This window comes from Hyla sarda, chromosome 5 (assembly GCF_029499605.1).
Source record: "Hyla sarda isolate aHylSar1 chromosome 5, aHylSar1.hap1, whole genome shotgun sequence".
Lineage (NCBI taxonomy): Eukaryota > Metazoa > Chordata > Amphibia > Anura > Hylidae > Hyla > Hyla sarda.
The window spans coordinates 367,644,108-367,662,192 of NC_079193.1; the positions used below are offsets into that span (position 1 = coordinate 367,644,108).

At 44.9% G+C, this 18,085-nt stretch overlaps 1 long non-coding RNA gene and 1 other non-coding gene across 3 annotated transcripts in view; one reads left to right on the forward strand and one right to left on the reverse strand.

The window, feature by feature from the left end:
* LOC130274455 (uncharacterized) overlaps positions 1 to 18,085 on the reverse strand; it is a 136,016-nt gene that overhangs the window by 98,153 nt on the left and 19,778 nt on the right. The gene's annotated exons all lie outside the window — the stretch shown is intronic.
* On the forward strand, positions 1,076 to 1,269 carry LOC130274627 (U2 spliceosomal RNA). The gene has a single exon (XR_008844413.1). It is a non-coding gene; the product is annotated as a U2 spliceosomal RNA (small nuclear RNA).

Genomic DNA, 18,085 nt, shown 5'->3' on the forward strand with positions numbered 1-18,085 from the left:
AGCTTATTTGATGAGAGGTACCCTTTAAAGGTGTTCTCCCTTGTTTATACTGTTTTTTGTTATTATGTTTGTGTGTTATGTGTGTATAAGTATGTGTTTTTTTTATGTGTGTTGTGATTATGTATATATGTATTTTCTTACCTTTTGTGAAGATCCGGAAGCTGGCCCCTTTTTCTTCCAGTGGCTTGCTGCTAACCTCGGCCTCCGCCATGTTGTGTTCGGTAAGTGGGATGTCGGTGGGTGTGTTCTTGCTTCTGTCCTTCCTATCTTCTGATGTCCGAGGCAAATCTTTTCTTCCCGTTTCTTTCGTGGCTCAGCAACGAATCTGCGCCCTCTTCCGGCGCATGCGCAGGTAGTTTTTTTTAGTTTTTTTTTACCAATAAAGTTTTTTTTTGTCTAATTGACAAACTGCGCTTGCGCAAGGCTACGCTATTGGCGTAGACCTAACGTATGCTACGCTGTTAGCGTAGCACTTGCGTACTCGCGCATGCACAGACAGTTTGTCAATTAGACAAAAAAACTTTATGGTAAAAAAAAAAAAAACTACCTGCGCATGTGCCGCAAGAGGCCGCAGATTCGTTGCTGAGCCACGGAAGAAACAGGAAGAAAAGATTCGCCTCGAACGTCAGAAGATAGGAAGGGCAGAAGCAAGAACACACCCCCCGACATCCCACTTACCGAACACAACATGGCGGAGGCCGAGGTACACAGCAACCCACTGGAAGAAAAAGGGGCCAGCTTCCGGATCTTCACAAAAGGTAAGAAAATACATATATACATAATCACAACACACATAAAAAAACACATACTTATACACACATAACACACAAACATAATAACAAAAAACAGTATAAACAAGGGAGAACCCCTTTAAGATCTCCGCTTGATATGTAAATTCAGAAACTGAAACCTTACCATGGCCTTCTACTAGGGAAGAATTTGCTGCAAACCCAGTTTGCTACAATGCAAGAGATTGTGGTGACCCACCAGGTGAATGGCGGGACCACAGGTGTTGCAGTGTGAGTGGTGGGATGGTATTGACCTCTATGTGTTCGTGACGCCAGTGTGGTTTTCGATCGCTTCTCGGCCTTTTGGCTAAGATCAAGTGTAGTATCTGTTCTTATAAGTGGTTTAGTCTTTACCATTGATGTAGGATGGATGCTGCACGGAGGGAGCAGGTGTACCGGGGCGTTCCGGGGCTGGTGCCACATAACCAGCTCAACGGCTGTCCTGATGTGACCTGTTTCCTCCAGGTCTCGCCATGAGGTAGAGGGGTGTAGAGCCGAAGTACGTCTGTGCCTTGGGGAGTGGTGACACTGAGGTGCCGAAACTCACTGGGTGTTATAACTCACTGAGTGAAAGCGGCTGCACCATTACTCTTCGCCTTTGGCACTCACCCTCGGTATCCCGGCCTTCTGACTAGGATCAGGGACATTTTTATAGATCCGGACGGATGACCGGGCAGTATATCTGCACTCTTCCACTTATTTATTATTTTTTTGTATGTCACTGTGCCACGTTCGTGTTTTTCTTTGTACACAGGATTGGCAGGATGCAGTAGCCCTTCTGGGTGTCCCTCCTGGCAGTCTAGGGGAGGTGTGTGTGTGTGGACATTGGGTTTCTTACCTCCCTGCAACCCCTGAGCATCTTGGCTTTGGTCAAGATGCCATCAGTATACAGCTCCTTGGCTGATACCCTGGCTAATGCCTAGGTTGAAGCCAGGAGCATTTTTTGGCCCCTTAGTAGCTTTGGCGAAAAGGGGCATCGAACCTGGATCCTTGCAGGTGCCTTCTGGCCCGGAGGTGAAGGGTAGGTTTGTTGGGGGCCTCTCTCCTGTTGGAGAAGGGCTTAGCGATAGACCGCATCCTTTGTGCACGTTATTTTTAGTGTAACATGTTTGCACTTTTTCTTGCACTTTGGGTGATAGAGAGCACTTTCCTCGGCTCTTTAAAAAAATATAAAATAAAAAAAAATAAAAGCCAGTGTGATTTTCTGGTTCCGGAACACCACACCATTCTCCGCTATCCCAATTGTCACACCTTGAGACCTCCCACGGGTCCTTTATACAATCTAGATATAGGGATCCTGTCTAAGCATTAAAGGAACATACACACATTTATCAAAGGGAGTCAACCTGACAGGACATATACCTGTACTGGAACATCACAATGGATATTAATGGTGCAGTTGGATGGGTCACAGTTACTAGTGGGGACCTACAGGGGGCAGTATCATAGGGGTTACAGTTACTAGTGGAGTTCTACAGCGGGCAGTATTGGATAAGTAGCAGTTACTAGTGGGGTACTACATGGTCAGTATTGGAGTGGTCACAGTTACTAGTGGGGTACTACATGGTCAGTATTGGATAAGTTGCAGTTACTAGTGGGGTACTACATGGTCAGTATTGGAGTGGTCACAGTTACTAGTGGGGTACAACATGGTCAGTATTGGATAAGTTGCAGTTACTAGTGGGGTACTACATGGTCAGTATTGGAGTGGTCACAGTTACTAGTGGGAAACTACAAAGGGGAGTATTGGAAGGGATACAGTTACTAGTGGGGTACTACATGGTCAGTATTGGAGAGGTCACAGTCACTAGTGGGGAATTACAGGGGGCAGTATTGGACGGTTCACAGTATCTAGTGGGGTGCCAGACAGGTCAGTACCAAGGAGGTCACAGTTATGAGTGGGTAACCACAGAGGGCAGTATTAGAAGGGTGACAGTAACTAGTGGGAAACCAGAGGGGTCACTCTCAAAGGGGTCACAGTTAGTAGTGGGGTATTACAGGGGTCAGTATCATAGGGGTCACAGTTCCTAGTGGAGTACTACAGGAAGCAGTATTGGAAGGTTTGAAGTTACTAGTAAAGTACTAGAGGGGACAGTATTGGAAGGCTTGCAGTTTCTAGTGGTGTACTACAGGGGGCAGAATTGGAGAGGTCACAGTTACTAATGGGGAACTACAGGGGTCAGTATTGGAGGGGTTTGCAGTTACTAATGGGGTACTACAGCGGGCAGTATTAGAGGGTTAACAGTTACTACTAGGGAATTACAGGGGTCAATGTCAGAGGGGTCATAGTTACAAGTGGGGTATTACAGGGGGCAGTATTGGATGGTCCACAGTTACTAGTGTGGTACCATAGAGGTCAGTATTAAAGGGGTATTCCAGCGAAAACCTTTTTTATATATATATCAACTGGCTCCGAAAAGTTAAACAGATTTGTAAATTACTTCTATTAAAAAATCTTAATCCTTACAATAGTTATTAGCTTCTGAAGTTTTCTGTCTAACTGCTCAATGATGATGTCACGTCCTGGGAGCTGTGCATGATGGGAGAATATCCCCATAGGAACTGCACAGCTCCCGGGATGTGAGTCATCAGAGAGCAGTTAGACAGAAAACAACAACTCAACTTCAGAAGCTAGTAACTATTGGAAGGATTAAGATTTTTTAATAGAAGTAATTTACAAATTTTTTTTACTTTCCAGAGCCAGTTGATATATATAAAAAAAAAAGGTTTTGGCCTGGAATACCCCTTTAAGGAGGTCAAAGTTATTAGTGGGGTACCACAGAGGGCATTATTGGAAGGGTGACAGGGGTCACTATCAAATGGGTCACAGCTACTAGTGGGTTACCTCAGGGGTCAGTACATGTTTATTATGGACCTTGGAGAGTACAATTTAACAATGTAACATTTGCAGATGATAGCCGGTGAAGCGCGCGGCAGCACGCACCACTCACCAGTCAGCTGGCAGATCAGACCTTTTCACTGCATAAACTTATGTAGAGAAAGGGTCGGATATGACTGACAGCAGGGGAGTGAAGCGTGCTCGATTGTAGCAGGACTGATGTCATCTCTATTCTCTGGGCAATATGTCAAAAGTTCTGTAAAATGACAGAGACAGTTTAAGGTCGGCGTCTGGCACAGACTGGCAAAAAGTCCCAAATTTTTGCACAAACCAATACAGTGATCCCTCAACTTACAATGGCCTCAACATACAATAGTTTCAACATACAATGGTCTTTTCTGGACCATTGTAAGTTGGAACCAGACTCAACATACAATGCTACAGACAGTCCAGATCTGTGAAACGTGTCAATGGCCGGAAGAACTGACCAATCAGAATGGGCAATTTACTGGTAAAACCCCTGTATTACTGAAGCGTATGCACTGACTGATGTCTGGTAGCGCCCCCTACAGTACAGGGAGGTATTACATGTTCTGTACTCTTTACTAGTGTTGCTCGCGAATATTCGCAATTCGAATATTATTCGCGAATATCGCATATTCGCGAATTCGCGAATTTCGCGAATATAGCGCTATATATTCGTAATTACGAATATTCGGGTTTTTTTTTGTTTTTTTTTCTTCACAGTACACATCACAGTGATCACCCCTCTCTGCCTCCAGCTTGTGTGGTGTAAAGAAGGCTGTAATACTACTGTGTGAGACTGGCGTGCGAAAATTCGCATATGCGAAAATGCGCATATGCTACTTTTCGCATATGCGAATTTCCACATATGCTAATTTTCGCATGCGCGTATTTTCGCATACGCGAAAATAAAACGAGAATATAACGAATATGCGAATATATGACGAATATTCGTCCATATATTCGCGAATATTCGCAAATTCGAATATGGCCTATGCCGCTCAACACTACACTTTACCTGTACCAGGGTTAGCTGCTCCTTTGGACACCAGGTGAGGGCGGCTCCATGTTACTTTTTTAGGACATTGCCTGTACTGTACAGGACCCTGAAGAAGCTCCTGTCCTCTACATAGACCAGTGTTTTCCAAGCAGGGTGCCCCCAGCTGTTGCAAAACTACAACTCCCAGCATGCCCGGACAGCCTTTGGCTGTCCGGGCATGCTGGGAGTTGTAGTTTTGCAACAGCTGGAGGCTCCCTGCTTGGGAAACACTGACATAGACAGTGATTTACAGCTCCCAGCAGCTCTTTCTTACTTTTATATGTAAGGATTTGCTTTATCTATATTAGTTATCTACTTATTTTTCTTTAATCCTCACTTTTTCCTATTTTTGGATGACATTTTGGATCTTTAGAACCAATTACCAGGTTTCCATAGAGTTCTGGTCTCAGGGAGATCAGGGAGGTAAACAAGTGGCTCAGAAGCTGGTGTAGGAAGGAAGGGTTTGGGTTCATGGAGAACTGGGCTGACTTCGCTGTCGGTTACCGGCTCTACCGTAGGGACGGGCTGCACCTCAATGGGGAGGGTGCAGCTGTGCTTGGCGAGAAGATGGCTAGAAGGGTGGAGGAGTGTTTAAACTAGGGACTTGGGGGGAGGGAACCTACAGCAAAGAGGGGGAAGATAGTGTAGATAGAGAGGTGGTAATTATAAATGTACCTGGGGGTGGAGCGGAGGGAGGGGTTAGAATAGTTAATAGGAATAAGCTTCATAGGAAAATAAAACTTACACCCTTGAATCCCATTAACCCCAATAACATAAAGGATGGAAATGTAAAGTGTATGTTCACAAATGCCAGAAGCCTAGCAAATAAAATGGGGGAGCTTGAGGCCTTGATACTGGAGGAACATATTGATATAGTTGGGGTCACTGAGACATGGCTGGTGATATAGTTGGGGTCACTGAGACATGGCTGGTGATATAGTTGGGGTCACTGAGACATGGCTGGACTCCTCGCATGACTGGGCTGTCAATCTGCAGGGGTTTACATTGTTTCGCAAGGATAGAATGAACAGAAAAGGTGGTGGAGTCTGTCTGTATGTAAGAAGTGGTATGAAAGTCAATGTGAACGATGCCATAGTGTGTGATGATTCTGAGGAGGTGGAATCACTGTGGGTAGAATTACAAAAGGAGGGAAATACTGCAAAAATAGTATTTGGTGTAATCTACAGACCCCCTAATATCACTGAAGAGATAGAAGTTCGGCTTCATAAACAAATAGAGAGGGCCGCCCGGGCAGGTACAGTGATAATAATGGGAGATTTTAACTATCCAGATATAGATTGGGGTCCGGGGTTGGCTAAAACTACAAAGGGGGGACAATTCCTAAATTTATTGCAGGATAATTTTATGGGCCAGTTTGTGGAGGACCCAACAAGAAGTGATGCCTTGTTGGATCTGATCATTTCCAACAACGCAGAGCTGGTTGGTAATGTAACTGTGCGGGAAAACCTTGGTAATAGCGACCACAATATAGTTACTTTTGACTTAAAATGTAGAAAACAAAGACAGACGGGGAAGGCAAAAACATATAACTTTAAAAAGGCAAACTTCCCTGGGCTGAGGGCTGCACTACAGGACATAGACTGGGGGGAGGTGTTCTCAAATACTGATACAGAAGGTAAATGGGACATCTTTAAATCAACTCTAAATAACTATACAGCTAAATATATACCAAAGGGGAACAAATATAAACGATTAAAACTAAATCCTACATGGCTGACACATGATGTTAAAAGAGCAATAAACAACAAAAAAATAGCCTTCAAAAAATACAAATCTGATGGGTCAGCGATAACATTTAAACAGTACAAAGAGCTTAATAAAATCTGTAAAAATGTAATAAAAACAGCAAAAATTCAAAATGAGAGACAGGTGGCCAAAGAAAGCAAAACTAATCCTAAATATTTTTTTAGACATATAAATGCAAAAAAACCAAGGACAGAGCATGTAGGACCCCTTAATAATGATAATGGGGAGGTTGTCACGGGCGATCAAGAGAAGGCGGAGCAACTGAATGGGTGCTTTAGTTCTGTATACACTATGGAAGAAGGAGCTGACATTGGCCAGGTCAGTGCTGGTAACACATCATGTACAGGTCAGTGCTGGTAACACCATGTAATGTACTGAACTGGCTTAATGTAGAGATGGTACAAGGTAAGTTAAGTGATATAAATGTAAGCAAATCCCCAGGACCGGATGGACTACACCCAAGAGTTCTTAGAGAGGTAAGTTCAGTAATATCTGTACCCCTGTTCATGATATTTAGAGATTCTCTGGTGTCTGGTATTGTGCCAAGGGACTGGCGCAAGGCGAATGTGGTGCCAATCTTCAAAAAGGGCTCTAGGTCTTCCCCAGGAAACTATAGACCGGTAAGTTTAACGTGCATTGTGGGTAAATTGTTTGAAGGACTTATAAGGGATTACATACAGGAATACATAGGGGATAATTGTATTATAAGTGATAGCCAGCATGGGTTTACTAAGGATAGAAGTTGTCAAACCAATCTAATTTGCTTTTATGAAGAGGTGAGTAGAAGCCTTGACAGAGGAATGGCTGTGGATATAGAGGGGGGCTGTGTATATAGAGGGGGACTGTGTATATAGAGGAATGGCTGTGGATATAGTGTTTCTGGATTTTGCTAAAGCGTTTGATACTGTCCCTCACAGACATCTGACAGGTAAGTTAAGGTCCTTGGGCTTGGAAACTTTAGTTTGTAACTGGATTGAACACTGGCTCATGGATCGTACCCAGAGAGTGGTGGTCAATGATTCGTACTCTGATTGGTCCCCGGTTATTAGTGGTGTACCCCAAGGTTCAGTACTGGGCCCGCTGTTGTTTAATTTATTTATTAATGATATAGAGGATGGTATTAACAGATCTGCTTCTATCTTTGCAGATGACACCAAGCTTTGTAGCACGGTACAGTCTATAGAGGATGTGTATAGGTTACCAGATGACTTGGATAGACTAAGTGTCTGGGCATCCACTTGGCAAATGAGGTTCAATGTGGATAAATGTAAAGTTATGCATCTGGGTACTAATAACCTGCAGCGTCGTATGTCTTAGGGGGGATTAAACTGGCAGAGTCACTGGTAGAGAAGGATCTGGGTGACTTGTAGATCACAGACTACAGAATAGCATGCAATGTCAGGCTGCTGCTTCCAAAGCCGGCAGGATATTGTCATGTATCAAAAGAGGCATGGACTCAAGGGATAGGGACATAATACTCCCCCTTTATAAATCATTGGTACGGCCTTACCTGGAATATGCTGTTCAGTTTTGGGCACCTGTCCATAAAAGGGACACTGCGGAGTTGGAAAGGGTGCAGAGACGCGCGACTAAACTAATATGGGGCATGGAACATCTTAGCTATGAGGAGCGATTAAAGGAGTTACAATTGTTTAGTCTTGAGAAGAGACGTTTAAGGGGGGATATGATAAACGTATATAAGTATATTAATGGCCCATACAAAAAATATGGAGAAAAACTGTTCCAGGTTAAACCCCCCCAAAGGACGAGGGGGCACTCCCTCCGTCTGGAGAAGAAAAAGTTTAGTCTCAAGGGGCGACACGCCTTCTTTACCATGAGAACTGTGAACTTATGGAACAGTCTACCTCAGGAACTGGTCACAGCAGGAACAATTAACAGCTTTAAAACAGGATTAGATACATTCCTGGAACAAAATAAGATTAATGCTTATGAAGAAATATAAAATCTCATCCCTTCCCCAATATCGCGCCACACCCCTACCCCTTAATTCCCTGGTTGAACTTGATGGACATATGTCTTTTTTCGACCGTACTAACTATGTAACTATGTAACTATGTAACTATGTAACATACAATGGTTTCAACATACAATGGTCGTCCCGGAACCAATTAATATTGTAACTTGAGGGACCACTGTATTTAGTGATTTTTTTATTTGCCGATCTCCACAGCACTTGCTGAGTAGGCGGGGCTATCAATAGAAGGGGTGCGGCTATGGGCAAAACTCCAGTCTCTGTAAATTCTCTCCTATGAGTCCAGTTCCAGCTCATGTTCCCTGCAGTGGCCACTATAGGGGAAATGTAGAATTACATGTGACCATGGAATATTTTTCCAGATGAAACGTACGTCCCGAGTAGGGATAGACCGATATCGTTTTTTTAGGGCCGATACCGATAATCGGTGCAGGTTAGGGCCGATAGCCGATAACGTATACCGATATTCCGGTATAAGTTATCGGCTATTTAACCCCCTGCGACACCGCTGCAGATCATTGATTTAAAGCGGGCGCTTTAAAACAATGATCTGCAGTGGCTTTTGCGGGGCCATAGGCCGCCGCCGCCACTACCCGCTTCTCTCCCCCTACCTGTCAGAGTGGTCCGGGCCATCCATCCTTCATTCCTGTAGTGTCCGGTGGCGTTCCGGGTGAAGAGTGAACCGGTCCGGGCTGTCCTTCTTCTCCGGCGGTCATCTTCTCCACTCCGGGCAGGCTCCGGCCTAGTACGCTGCATAGACGCATAGCAGCGACGCACCTGACGTCACGGCGTAGCGGCGTCTATGCAGTGTACTAGGCCGGAGCCTGCCCGGAGTGGAGAAGATGACCGCCGGAGAAGAAGGACAGCCCGGACCGGTTCACTCTTCACCCAGAACGCCCCCGGACACTACAGGAATGAAGGATGGATGGCCCGGACCATCCCCATTACGGGTAAGTTTAATTTTTTTATTGACTCGGAGGGTGGGGGAGGGGCCCGACCGGTATATCGGTATGGGCAAAAATCCATACCGGTATACCGCCCAGCATCACGGTGGGGGGTGCGACGCGGTGTGGTGGGTCGGGGGTGCGGTGCGGCGGGTCGGGGGGTGGCGGTCGCGGTGCGGGGGGCGGGGCATTATCGGCTTATCGGCAAGGTAATTGCCGATACCGATAATGCCCAAAATCGTGATTATCGGCCGATAATATCGGCCATACCGATAATCGGTCGATCCCTAGTCCCAAGTGCCCCAGAGCAAAAGAGACTGATTGTTAGCAGCTCCCCACTATGGCCAAGCTGGGACCCCCAATATAACAACCAGATACCCCAGTAGGGCCATGGAGAGAGGTTGTCTTGTCTAGATAATCCCACTAAAATAGCAGGGTCCTCATGGTGGTTCCTGTGATTTTTCTAATTCTAAATTCCGTGTAATTTCTCTCAAATGTCACTTGTGCCGGAGTTTAGATAATGAGGTCTGCGGGAATAATGGCGCCATATGCGGAGAGGCTGCTCCGAGCGTCTCTCCTGAGGAATCGGCTGTTTGTTTTGTTACAAAAACTTTATTTGAATAATCTCCACTCTACGCATCTGTTGTGTCGCCCCTGACTAATCGCTTTCTCCTCTATAATAATTATATGACATTTTTTTTCCTTTTTTTTTTTTCTTTTTATTAATGTAAATTTAGATTCATTAAACGTATATAAGAGGATTAGTTGTACTGATTCAATACGAGAACCTAATCTTCAGGTCGGAAGTGGTCACGGTCTATCATTTCATGAAAATTTCGCACTTATTAAAGGGGATTAAATAGAAATCGTGGTTGAAATATTTTTAAGTGTCAACAGTCCGGATGAAACCATGATTTTTTTTTGCATGCTGTAAATACCATTACTTTTATTTTAGAAAAAAAAAACTTGGAAGTGTCTACCCCCTTCCCCTTCAAAGAGTTGACAGTCATGGGTTAATGGAACTTGGTTGTAGTGTACTTGTGATTTCGTGTGACCTCCCCTGCCCTGTGTGTGTACATGAGGAGCCGCACTATTTCTGGCCATTATATCACTTGTATACGATCATTTTCTCTCTACAGGCTTAAAGGGGAATGCCGCCCCTAGACATCGTATCCCCTATCCAAAGTCTCCATGCAAGTACCAGGTGTTCTGAACATTATGTTCAGAATGTTGAGTTTGGGCGGCCGTGGTTGTGATGTAACGCCCCCCTCCATTCATGTCTATGGCAGGGGTCGTGATGGACGCCTAAACCCAGCGTTCTGAACATATTGCTCAGAACGCCGGGTGTTTGCACGGAGATTGTGGGGGTCCAAGCGGCCCGACCTCTGCGATCAGACATCTTATCCCCTTTCCTTTTGGATGGGGGATAAGATGTCAAAGGGCAGAGTACCCCTTTAAAGGGAACCAATCATCAGATTTTACCCTATATAACGTTTGATAAAGCGTTATATAGGGTAAAACTGTTGTCCTCACCATCCCCGGGGGACGCTCCTGCCCCCAGGGATGGTGAAGATATGAAGTTATAAACTAGTCACTGCCGCCACCGTAAGTAGTCACCTGGGCGGGGAGCTCTTCTCATCTACTCCCGTTCTTCGGGACGCCCCCTCCGCTTGATTGATGGGCCGCGTCATCACTCTGCTCCGTCTGTTCAGTGAGCGGAACGATGAAGCTGCCCATCAATCAAGCGGAGGGGGCGTCGCTGCCGGCCGAAGAACGGGAGTTGGTGAGAAGAGCCCCGCCCAGGTGACTACTTACGGCGGCGGCGGTGACTAGTTTATAACTTCATATCTTCACTATCCCTGGGGCAGGAGCGTCCCCCGGGAATGGTGAAAATAAAGATTTTACCCTATATAACGCTATGCCAAGCGTTATATAGGGTAAAATCTGATGATTGGTTCCCTTTAATCTATAATTTGCTGTTCTCTGAGAGCTGTGGGCAGAGCTCCTACCTCCCCCTCTATAGACTTGTATTGCTTGTCTTATAGACAAAGGACAAAGCTGAGCTTAATTTCATAGAAGAAGATTTCAGCAACAGGAGAGGGGGGGAGGGAGAGGAAAGAAGCTTGATAATAGGAGAAAGAAGCATTTTTGTCTAATAAGATATATTGCAATGTTTCTTTTATTTTCTTTTGATCTGTGCAAAGTTTGTTTAAATTATATTGTCTATAAAGGTAATGATTAGCAGAGAGATTCTTCAACCCGTGGCTCTCCAGCTGCTGAAAACCACCAGCATACCTTAGCAGGGGCTGTTGTAGATTTCCAGGTGGTTGAACCTCCATAGGTAGGAAATGCTTTGGTCATACTGATCTGATATAAAGCTGGTCATAAACAATAGATATGTGCATCTTAAATGTATGTCTGCTTTACTTCAGCTGCTGGGACTTCTTGCTGTGAGAAAGGCAGGAAGTCCCAATTTCTTTAGCTTGTTCTCTGTAAATTTGCACCTTTTTTCTCTATATGGTAAAGATATTTTTTAGTACCCACAACAGGCACAACTATGACTTATGATGCAGCAGTCAGTGGGTTGATGTATTCTATGATCATAAAGATTTAAACTTTTTTTAAACTTTATCATGTTTAATATTTTTTAAAAGGTGTTTACGTTTTTGTACCTTAAAACCTGATTATATGATGACAGCATAAGGAAAAGAGTGGAATGATCTTGATGGAGCTGCTGAGCTGTCTGGTGGTGTCTGTGTGACGGGGGCAATACAGAAAATAGAGGGGGTTAAAGTACATGTTATTTGGTGGCACTGTATAGATTATGCGCTGTTATTTGGTACCATAAGGCAATTATAATTATAAATATAATGTATTACACTGTATGGCAATGTGGTGGCCCAGTACAGGAGTTGTTGGCCCGTACCTTTGCCACCCTGTCCGGCTGCCTCCCTTCAGTGTCCCCTGGGCCCCTTGTACTCGTTTCCCCCCTGTATATATGTTTTGCTATGTATTATAATATATAATGTGTTGTTACTTTAAGAAATGTACCATGTGATTGTTACCCAAGAGGTACCAGTGACCAGGTGATCCCAGGGGTGACCTATGGGCTCCCTGCTAGTCTCCCCGTATAAGCCCTGGGGGGAGCTTGCTCGCTCTCTTGGTTCCTGAGTCTTTACTGTGGTCCAGTCGAGTCCTAGTGTTTGTGTCCAGAGTCATTGGAGCCTCAAGTCCAGTCTGCAGCCACAGTAAATTGCAAGTAATCTACAGTCATAGCTTTATCTGTCATCAGTCAAGTCAGTCCATGTCAACAACTGTCAAGTCAGCGTGGCCTGCGTTAAATTGTCCAGTCCTACTAAGGTCTCTGAGTCACTGGTCACCTCTGTGGGTCCTGGATAAACTGTATAGACTTTACCATCTGTCTACCCTCAGTAAAACCACCGTAATTTGGCGTCAGAGTCATTATTTCCCCCGTGCCTAGCCCTGGATTCAGCGGTATATCTTCGGGTGGTATCGAGGATAAACCACACCTTGGCATCACGGATACAAGAAGTTAATGCCATTTGCCCCTAGGTAATACCATCTGCCCGGCATCTCACACCCCGTTACCACAACTTTTGGCATCACGAACAGGATACGGGTGTGCGCCTTATGTCACAAGTCTTCCTGCCTAGTCTTAACTGTGTTCAGTATTGTCTGCAAGAATCGTATGCCGATGCGAATAGAGTTTGCGCCAGAAACTGTACGGGACTTTGTCAGAGGAAAGTGTTTTACTCGTGGCGCTTGTGAAATATAGGAGGAGGTGAAAAAAAGTATTGTGTCAACCATGTGCAAGATTAGGTCTGACGCTATGTTACATTGCCAAGTATTGCCTGAATCTGCAAGGGTTAAAGGTGTGTTGGAGAAGCGCGCAAAAATGTCCCGCGCTGGTCTGTGTCCCGCACCTGGGCGTGGAAATCATGTTGGTGTATCGATGCCGAAATGGAACTTCAAAGATCCGCCCCTTGTTACCGGGGGAGCGGAAGTCAGCCCTGCACCGCTGACGCATTTCAGGCCGGCAGCCATTTTCCCGAAGCCCTGGATAAAAGTAGCAGCGCTGCCGGATCCTCTCAGTTTGCCTGAAGTCAATAAGAGGAGCAAAATACATGGTGGAACAGGCACGCACACATGCAGAAAGTCCCAAGATGGTGCCAGAGGCCTGGAAAGTTGTTGCGGCACAAATGTTTCAGGAGCTGGCAGCTCCATCCGGGCCGAAGAGGCCTGCTACCAAGTCCCGCTGCCCGAGGACGATGGAGACCACGACGGAGGGAACGCTGGCATCTTCCCACGGATCATCGCTGGTGTGGCTTTCCCCTCACCACCGGTCTTGGAGGTCCTGGGCCGAAATCCACACCGAGGAGTGGGAAGTGAGTAACTTGGCTGAGGCCACTTTCTCTACCCCTCCTTATACCCCTAGCCCCGGGCAACCCCCCCAGTTCAAGAAATCTGAAGCACGTCCACAGCTTTACCAAAGTGGTAGTTTGGCGATGAGCCTGGACTAATACAGTATTTGAGGGAACACCTTCTTCCCCTGCCAGGGAAATCTCATCCCCCAGTCCCACTGGCCCAGTCCGAGAGAGCCAGAAGAGAAGCTTAGGGGGCCGAGATTGTAGAGGGGCTGAGGGCACAGAGAATGGAAAGATATGGGCCGAAGCTTCTGCCATATGAGGTGCGGCAAGCGCAGCAGCAGGACACAAAAGCATTGGAGGCCCTGTACATTAGGAAGTTGGAACATCCCCGAGAGGGGTAGCCACCCCTGGATCGCCGCAGAGCCACAGTAATAAAATTCAACAAAGTGCAGGGTTTGGCACCCTCATGGACTGTCATCATGGAGGGATCATCTTGGTTAATCGTCAGGCAATGCAGAGAGATGCATCTCCCACACCACTGCTTTCTCTAGTGAGTGGGGAGATCGTGGAGTCCACTCCTGTACAGAGCATGAGAGGAGAGTGGGCGGCCGCAGTGACCAGTCTGAAGAATCCAACCATACTTTGCATACTTCCCATCGGACGAATGGGACGCCAATCCCTTTGGTTTGCTGCTGAATAAAGTCAAAAGGTACCATCCAGGAGGAACAGGTCTACATGACCGAGGTGCCTATCATGTTACATAGTTACATAGTTAGTACGGTTGAAAAAAGACATACGTCCATCAAGTTCAACTAGTGAATTGAAGGGTAGGGATGTGGCAAGATATTGGGGAAGGGATGGGATTTTATATTTCTTCATAAGCATTAATGTTATTTTGTTCCAGGAATGTATCTAACTCTGTTTTAAAGTTGTTAAATTTTCCTGCTGTGACCAGTTCCTGAGGTAGACTGTTCCATAAGTTCACAGTTCTTATGGTAAAGAAGGCGTGTCGCCCCTTGAGACTAAACCTTTTATTCTCCAGATGGAGGGAGTGCCCCCTCGTCCTTTGGGGGGTTTAACCTGGAACAGTTTTTCTCCATATTTTTTGTATGGGCCATTAATATACTTATATACGTTTATCATATCCCCCCTTAAACGTCTCTTCTCAAGACTAAACAATTGTAACTCCTTTAATCGCTCCTCATAGCTAAGATGTTCCATGCCCCATATTAGTTTAGTCGCGCATCTCTGCACCCTTTCCAACTCCGCAGTGTCCCTTTTATGGACAGGTGCCCAAAACTGAACAGCATATTCCAGGTGAGGCCGTACCAATGCTTTATAAAGGGGGAGTATTATGTCCCTGTCCCTCGAGTCCATGCCTCTTTTTATACATGACAATATCCTGCCGGCTTTGGAAGCAGCAGCCTGACATTGTGCTATTCTGTAGTCTGTGATCTACAAGTCACCCAGATCCTTCTCTATCAGTGACTCTGACAGTTTAATCCCCCCTAAGACATACGATGCATGCAGGTTATTAGTACCCAGATGCATAACTTTACATTTATCCACATTGAACCTCATTTGCCAAGTGGATGCCCAGACACTTAGTCTATCCAAGTCATCTTGTAACTTATGCACATCCTCTATAGACTGTACCGTGCTACAAAGCTTGGTGTCATCTGCAAAGATAGAAACAGAGCTGTTAATACCATCCTCTATATCATTGATAAATAAATTAAACAGCAGCGGGCCCAGTACTGAACCTTGGGGTACACCACTAATAACCGGGGACCAATCAGAGTACGAATCATTGACCACCACTCTCTGGGTACGATCCATGAGCCAGTGTTCAATCCAGTTACAAACTAAAGTTTCCAAGCCCAAAGACCTTAACTCACCTGTCAGACGTCTATGAGGGACAGTATCAAACGCTTTGGCAAAATCCAGAAACACTATATCCACAGCCATTTCTCTATATACACAGCCCCCCTCTATATCCACAGCCCCCCTCTATATACACAGCCCCCCCTCTATATACACAGCCCCCCTCTATATACACAGCCCCCCCTCTATATACAGAGCCCCCTCTATATACACAGCCCCCCTCTATATACACAGCCCCCCTCTATATACACAGCCCCCCTCTATATACACAGCCCCCCCTCTATATACACAGCCCCCCTCTATATACACAGCCCCCCTCTATATACACAGCCCCCCTCTATATACAGAGCCCCCTCCTATATACAGAGCCCCCCTCTATATCCACAGCCATTCCTCTGTCAAGGCTTCTACTCACCTCTTCATAAAAGCAAATTAGATTGGTTTGACAACTTCTATCCTTAGTAAACCCATGCTGGCTATCACTTATAATACTATTATCCCCTATGTATTCCTATATGTAATCCCTTATAAGTCCTTCAAACAATTTACCCACAATGCACGTTAAACTTACCGGTCTATAGTTTCCTGGGGAAGACCTAGAGCCCTTTTTGAAGATTGGCACCACATTCGCCTTGCGCCAGTCCCTTGGCACAATACCAGACACCAGAGAATCTCTAAATATCATGAACAAGGGTACAGATATTACTGAACTTACCTCTCTAAGAACTCCAATATCGCGCCACACCCCTACCCTTTAATTCCCTGGTTGAACTTGATGGACATATGTCTTTTTTCGACCGTACTAACTATGTAACTATGTAACTATGTAACTCTTGTGTGCAATCCATCCGGCCCTGGGGATTTGCTTACATTTATATCACTTAACTTACCTTGTACCATCTCTACATTAAGCCAGTTCAGTACATTATATGATGTGTTACCAGCACTGACCTGGCCAATGTCAGCTCCTTCTTCAATAGTATATACAGAACTTAAGAACCCATTCATTAGCTCCGCTTTCTCTATATCGCCTGTGACAACCTCCCCGTTATCATTATTAACCCCTTAAGGACCGGGGGGTTTTCCGTTTTTGCATTTTCGTTTTTTGCTCCTTGCCTTTAAAAAATCATAACTCTTTCAATTTTGCACCTAAAAATCCATATATGGCATATTTTTTGCACCAACAATTCTACTTTGTAATGACATCAGTCATTGTGCCCAAAAACTACGGTGAAATGGAAAAATAATAATTGTGAGACAAAATTGAAAAAAAGAAAACGCCATTTTGTAACTTTAGGGGGCTTCCGTTTCTACGTAGTACATTTTTCGGTAAAAATGACACCTTATCTTTATTCTGTAGGTCCATACGCTTAAAATGATAACCTACTTGTATAGGTTTGATTTTGTCGTACTTCTGGAAAAAATCATTACTTCATGCAGGAAAATTTATACGTTTAAAATTGTCCTCTTCTGACCCCTATAACTTTTTTTTTTTCCGTGTATGGGGCGGTATGAGGGCTCATTTTTTGCGCCGTGATCTGAAGTTTTTAACTATACCATTTTTGCATTGATAGGATTTATTGATCGCTTTTTATTCATTTTTTCATGATATAAAAAGTGACCAAAAATGCACTATTTTGGACTTTGGAATTTTTTTGCGGTTTAATTAACAATATATTTTTATAATTCGGACATTTCCGCACGCGGCGATACCATATATGTTTATTTTTATTTACACTGTGTTTTTTTTTTATGGGAAAAGGGGGGTGATTCAAACTTTTAATAGGGAAGGGGTTAAATGATGTTTGTTCACTTTTTTTTTTTCACTTTTTTTTTTGCAGTGTTATAGCTCCCATAGGGACCTATAACACTGCACACACTGATCTCTTATACTGATCATTGTTATCCCATAGGGACCTATAACACTGCACACACTGATCATTGTTATCCCATAGGGACCTATAACACTGCACACACTGATCTTCATCATTGATCAATGGTTTCTCATAGGAAACCAGTGATCGACGATTCTGCCGCATGACTGCTCATGCCTGGATCTCAGGCACTGGGCAGTCATTCGGCGATCGGACAGTGAGGAGGCAGGTAGGGGCCCTCCCGCTGTCCTGTAAGCTGTTCGGGATGCCGCGATTTCGCCACTGCTATCCCGAACAGCCCACTGAGCTAGCCGGCATGCTTTCGGTTTTGCTTTAGACGCGGCATTCAACTTTGAACGTCGCGTCTAAAGGGTTAATAGCGCGCGGCACAGCGTTATTGCCGTGGCCTCGCGTTATAGATCGGGAGTGGACACATGACGTTCCAGTACGTCATGTGTCCTTAAGGGGTTAAGGGGTCCTACATGCTTTGTCCTTGGTTTTTTTGCATTTATATATCTAAAAAAATATTTAGGATTAGTTTTGCT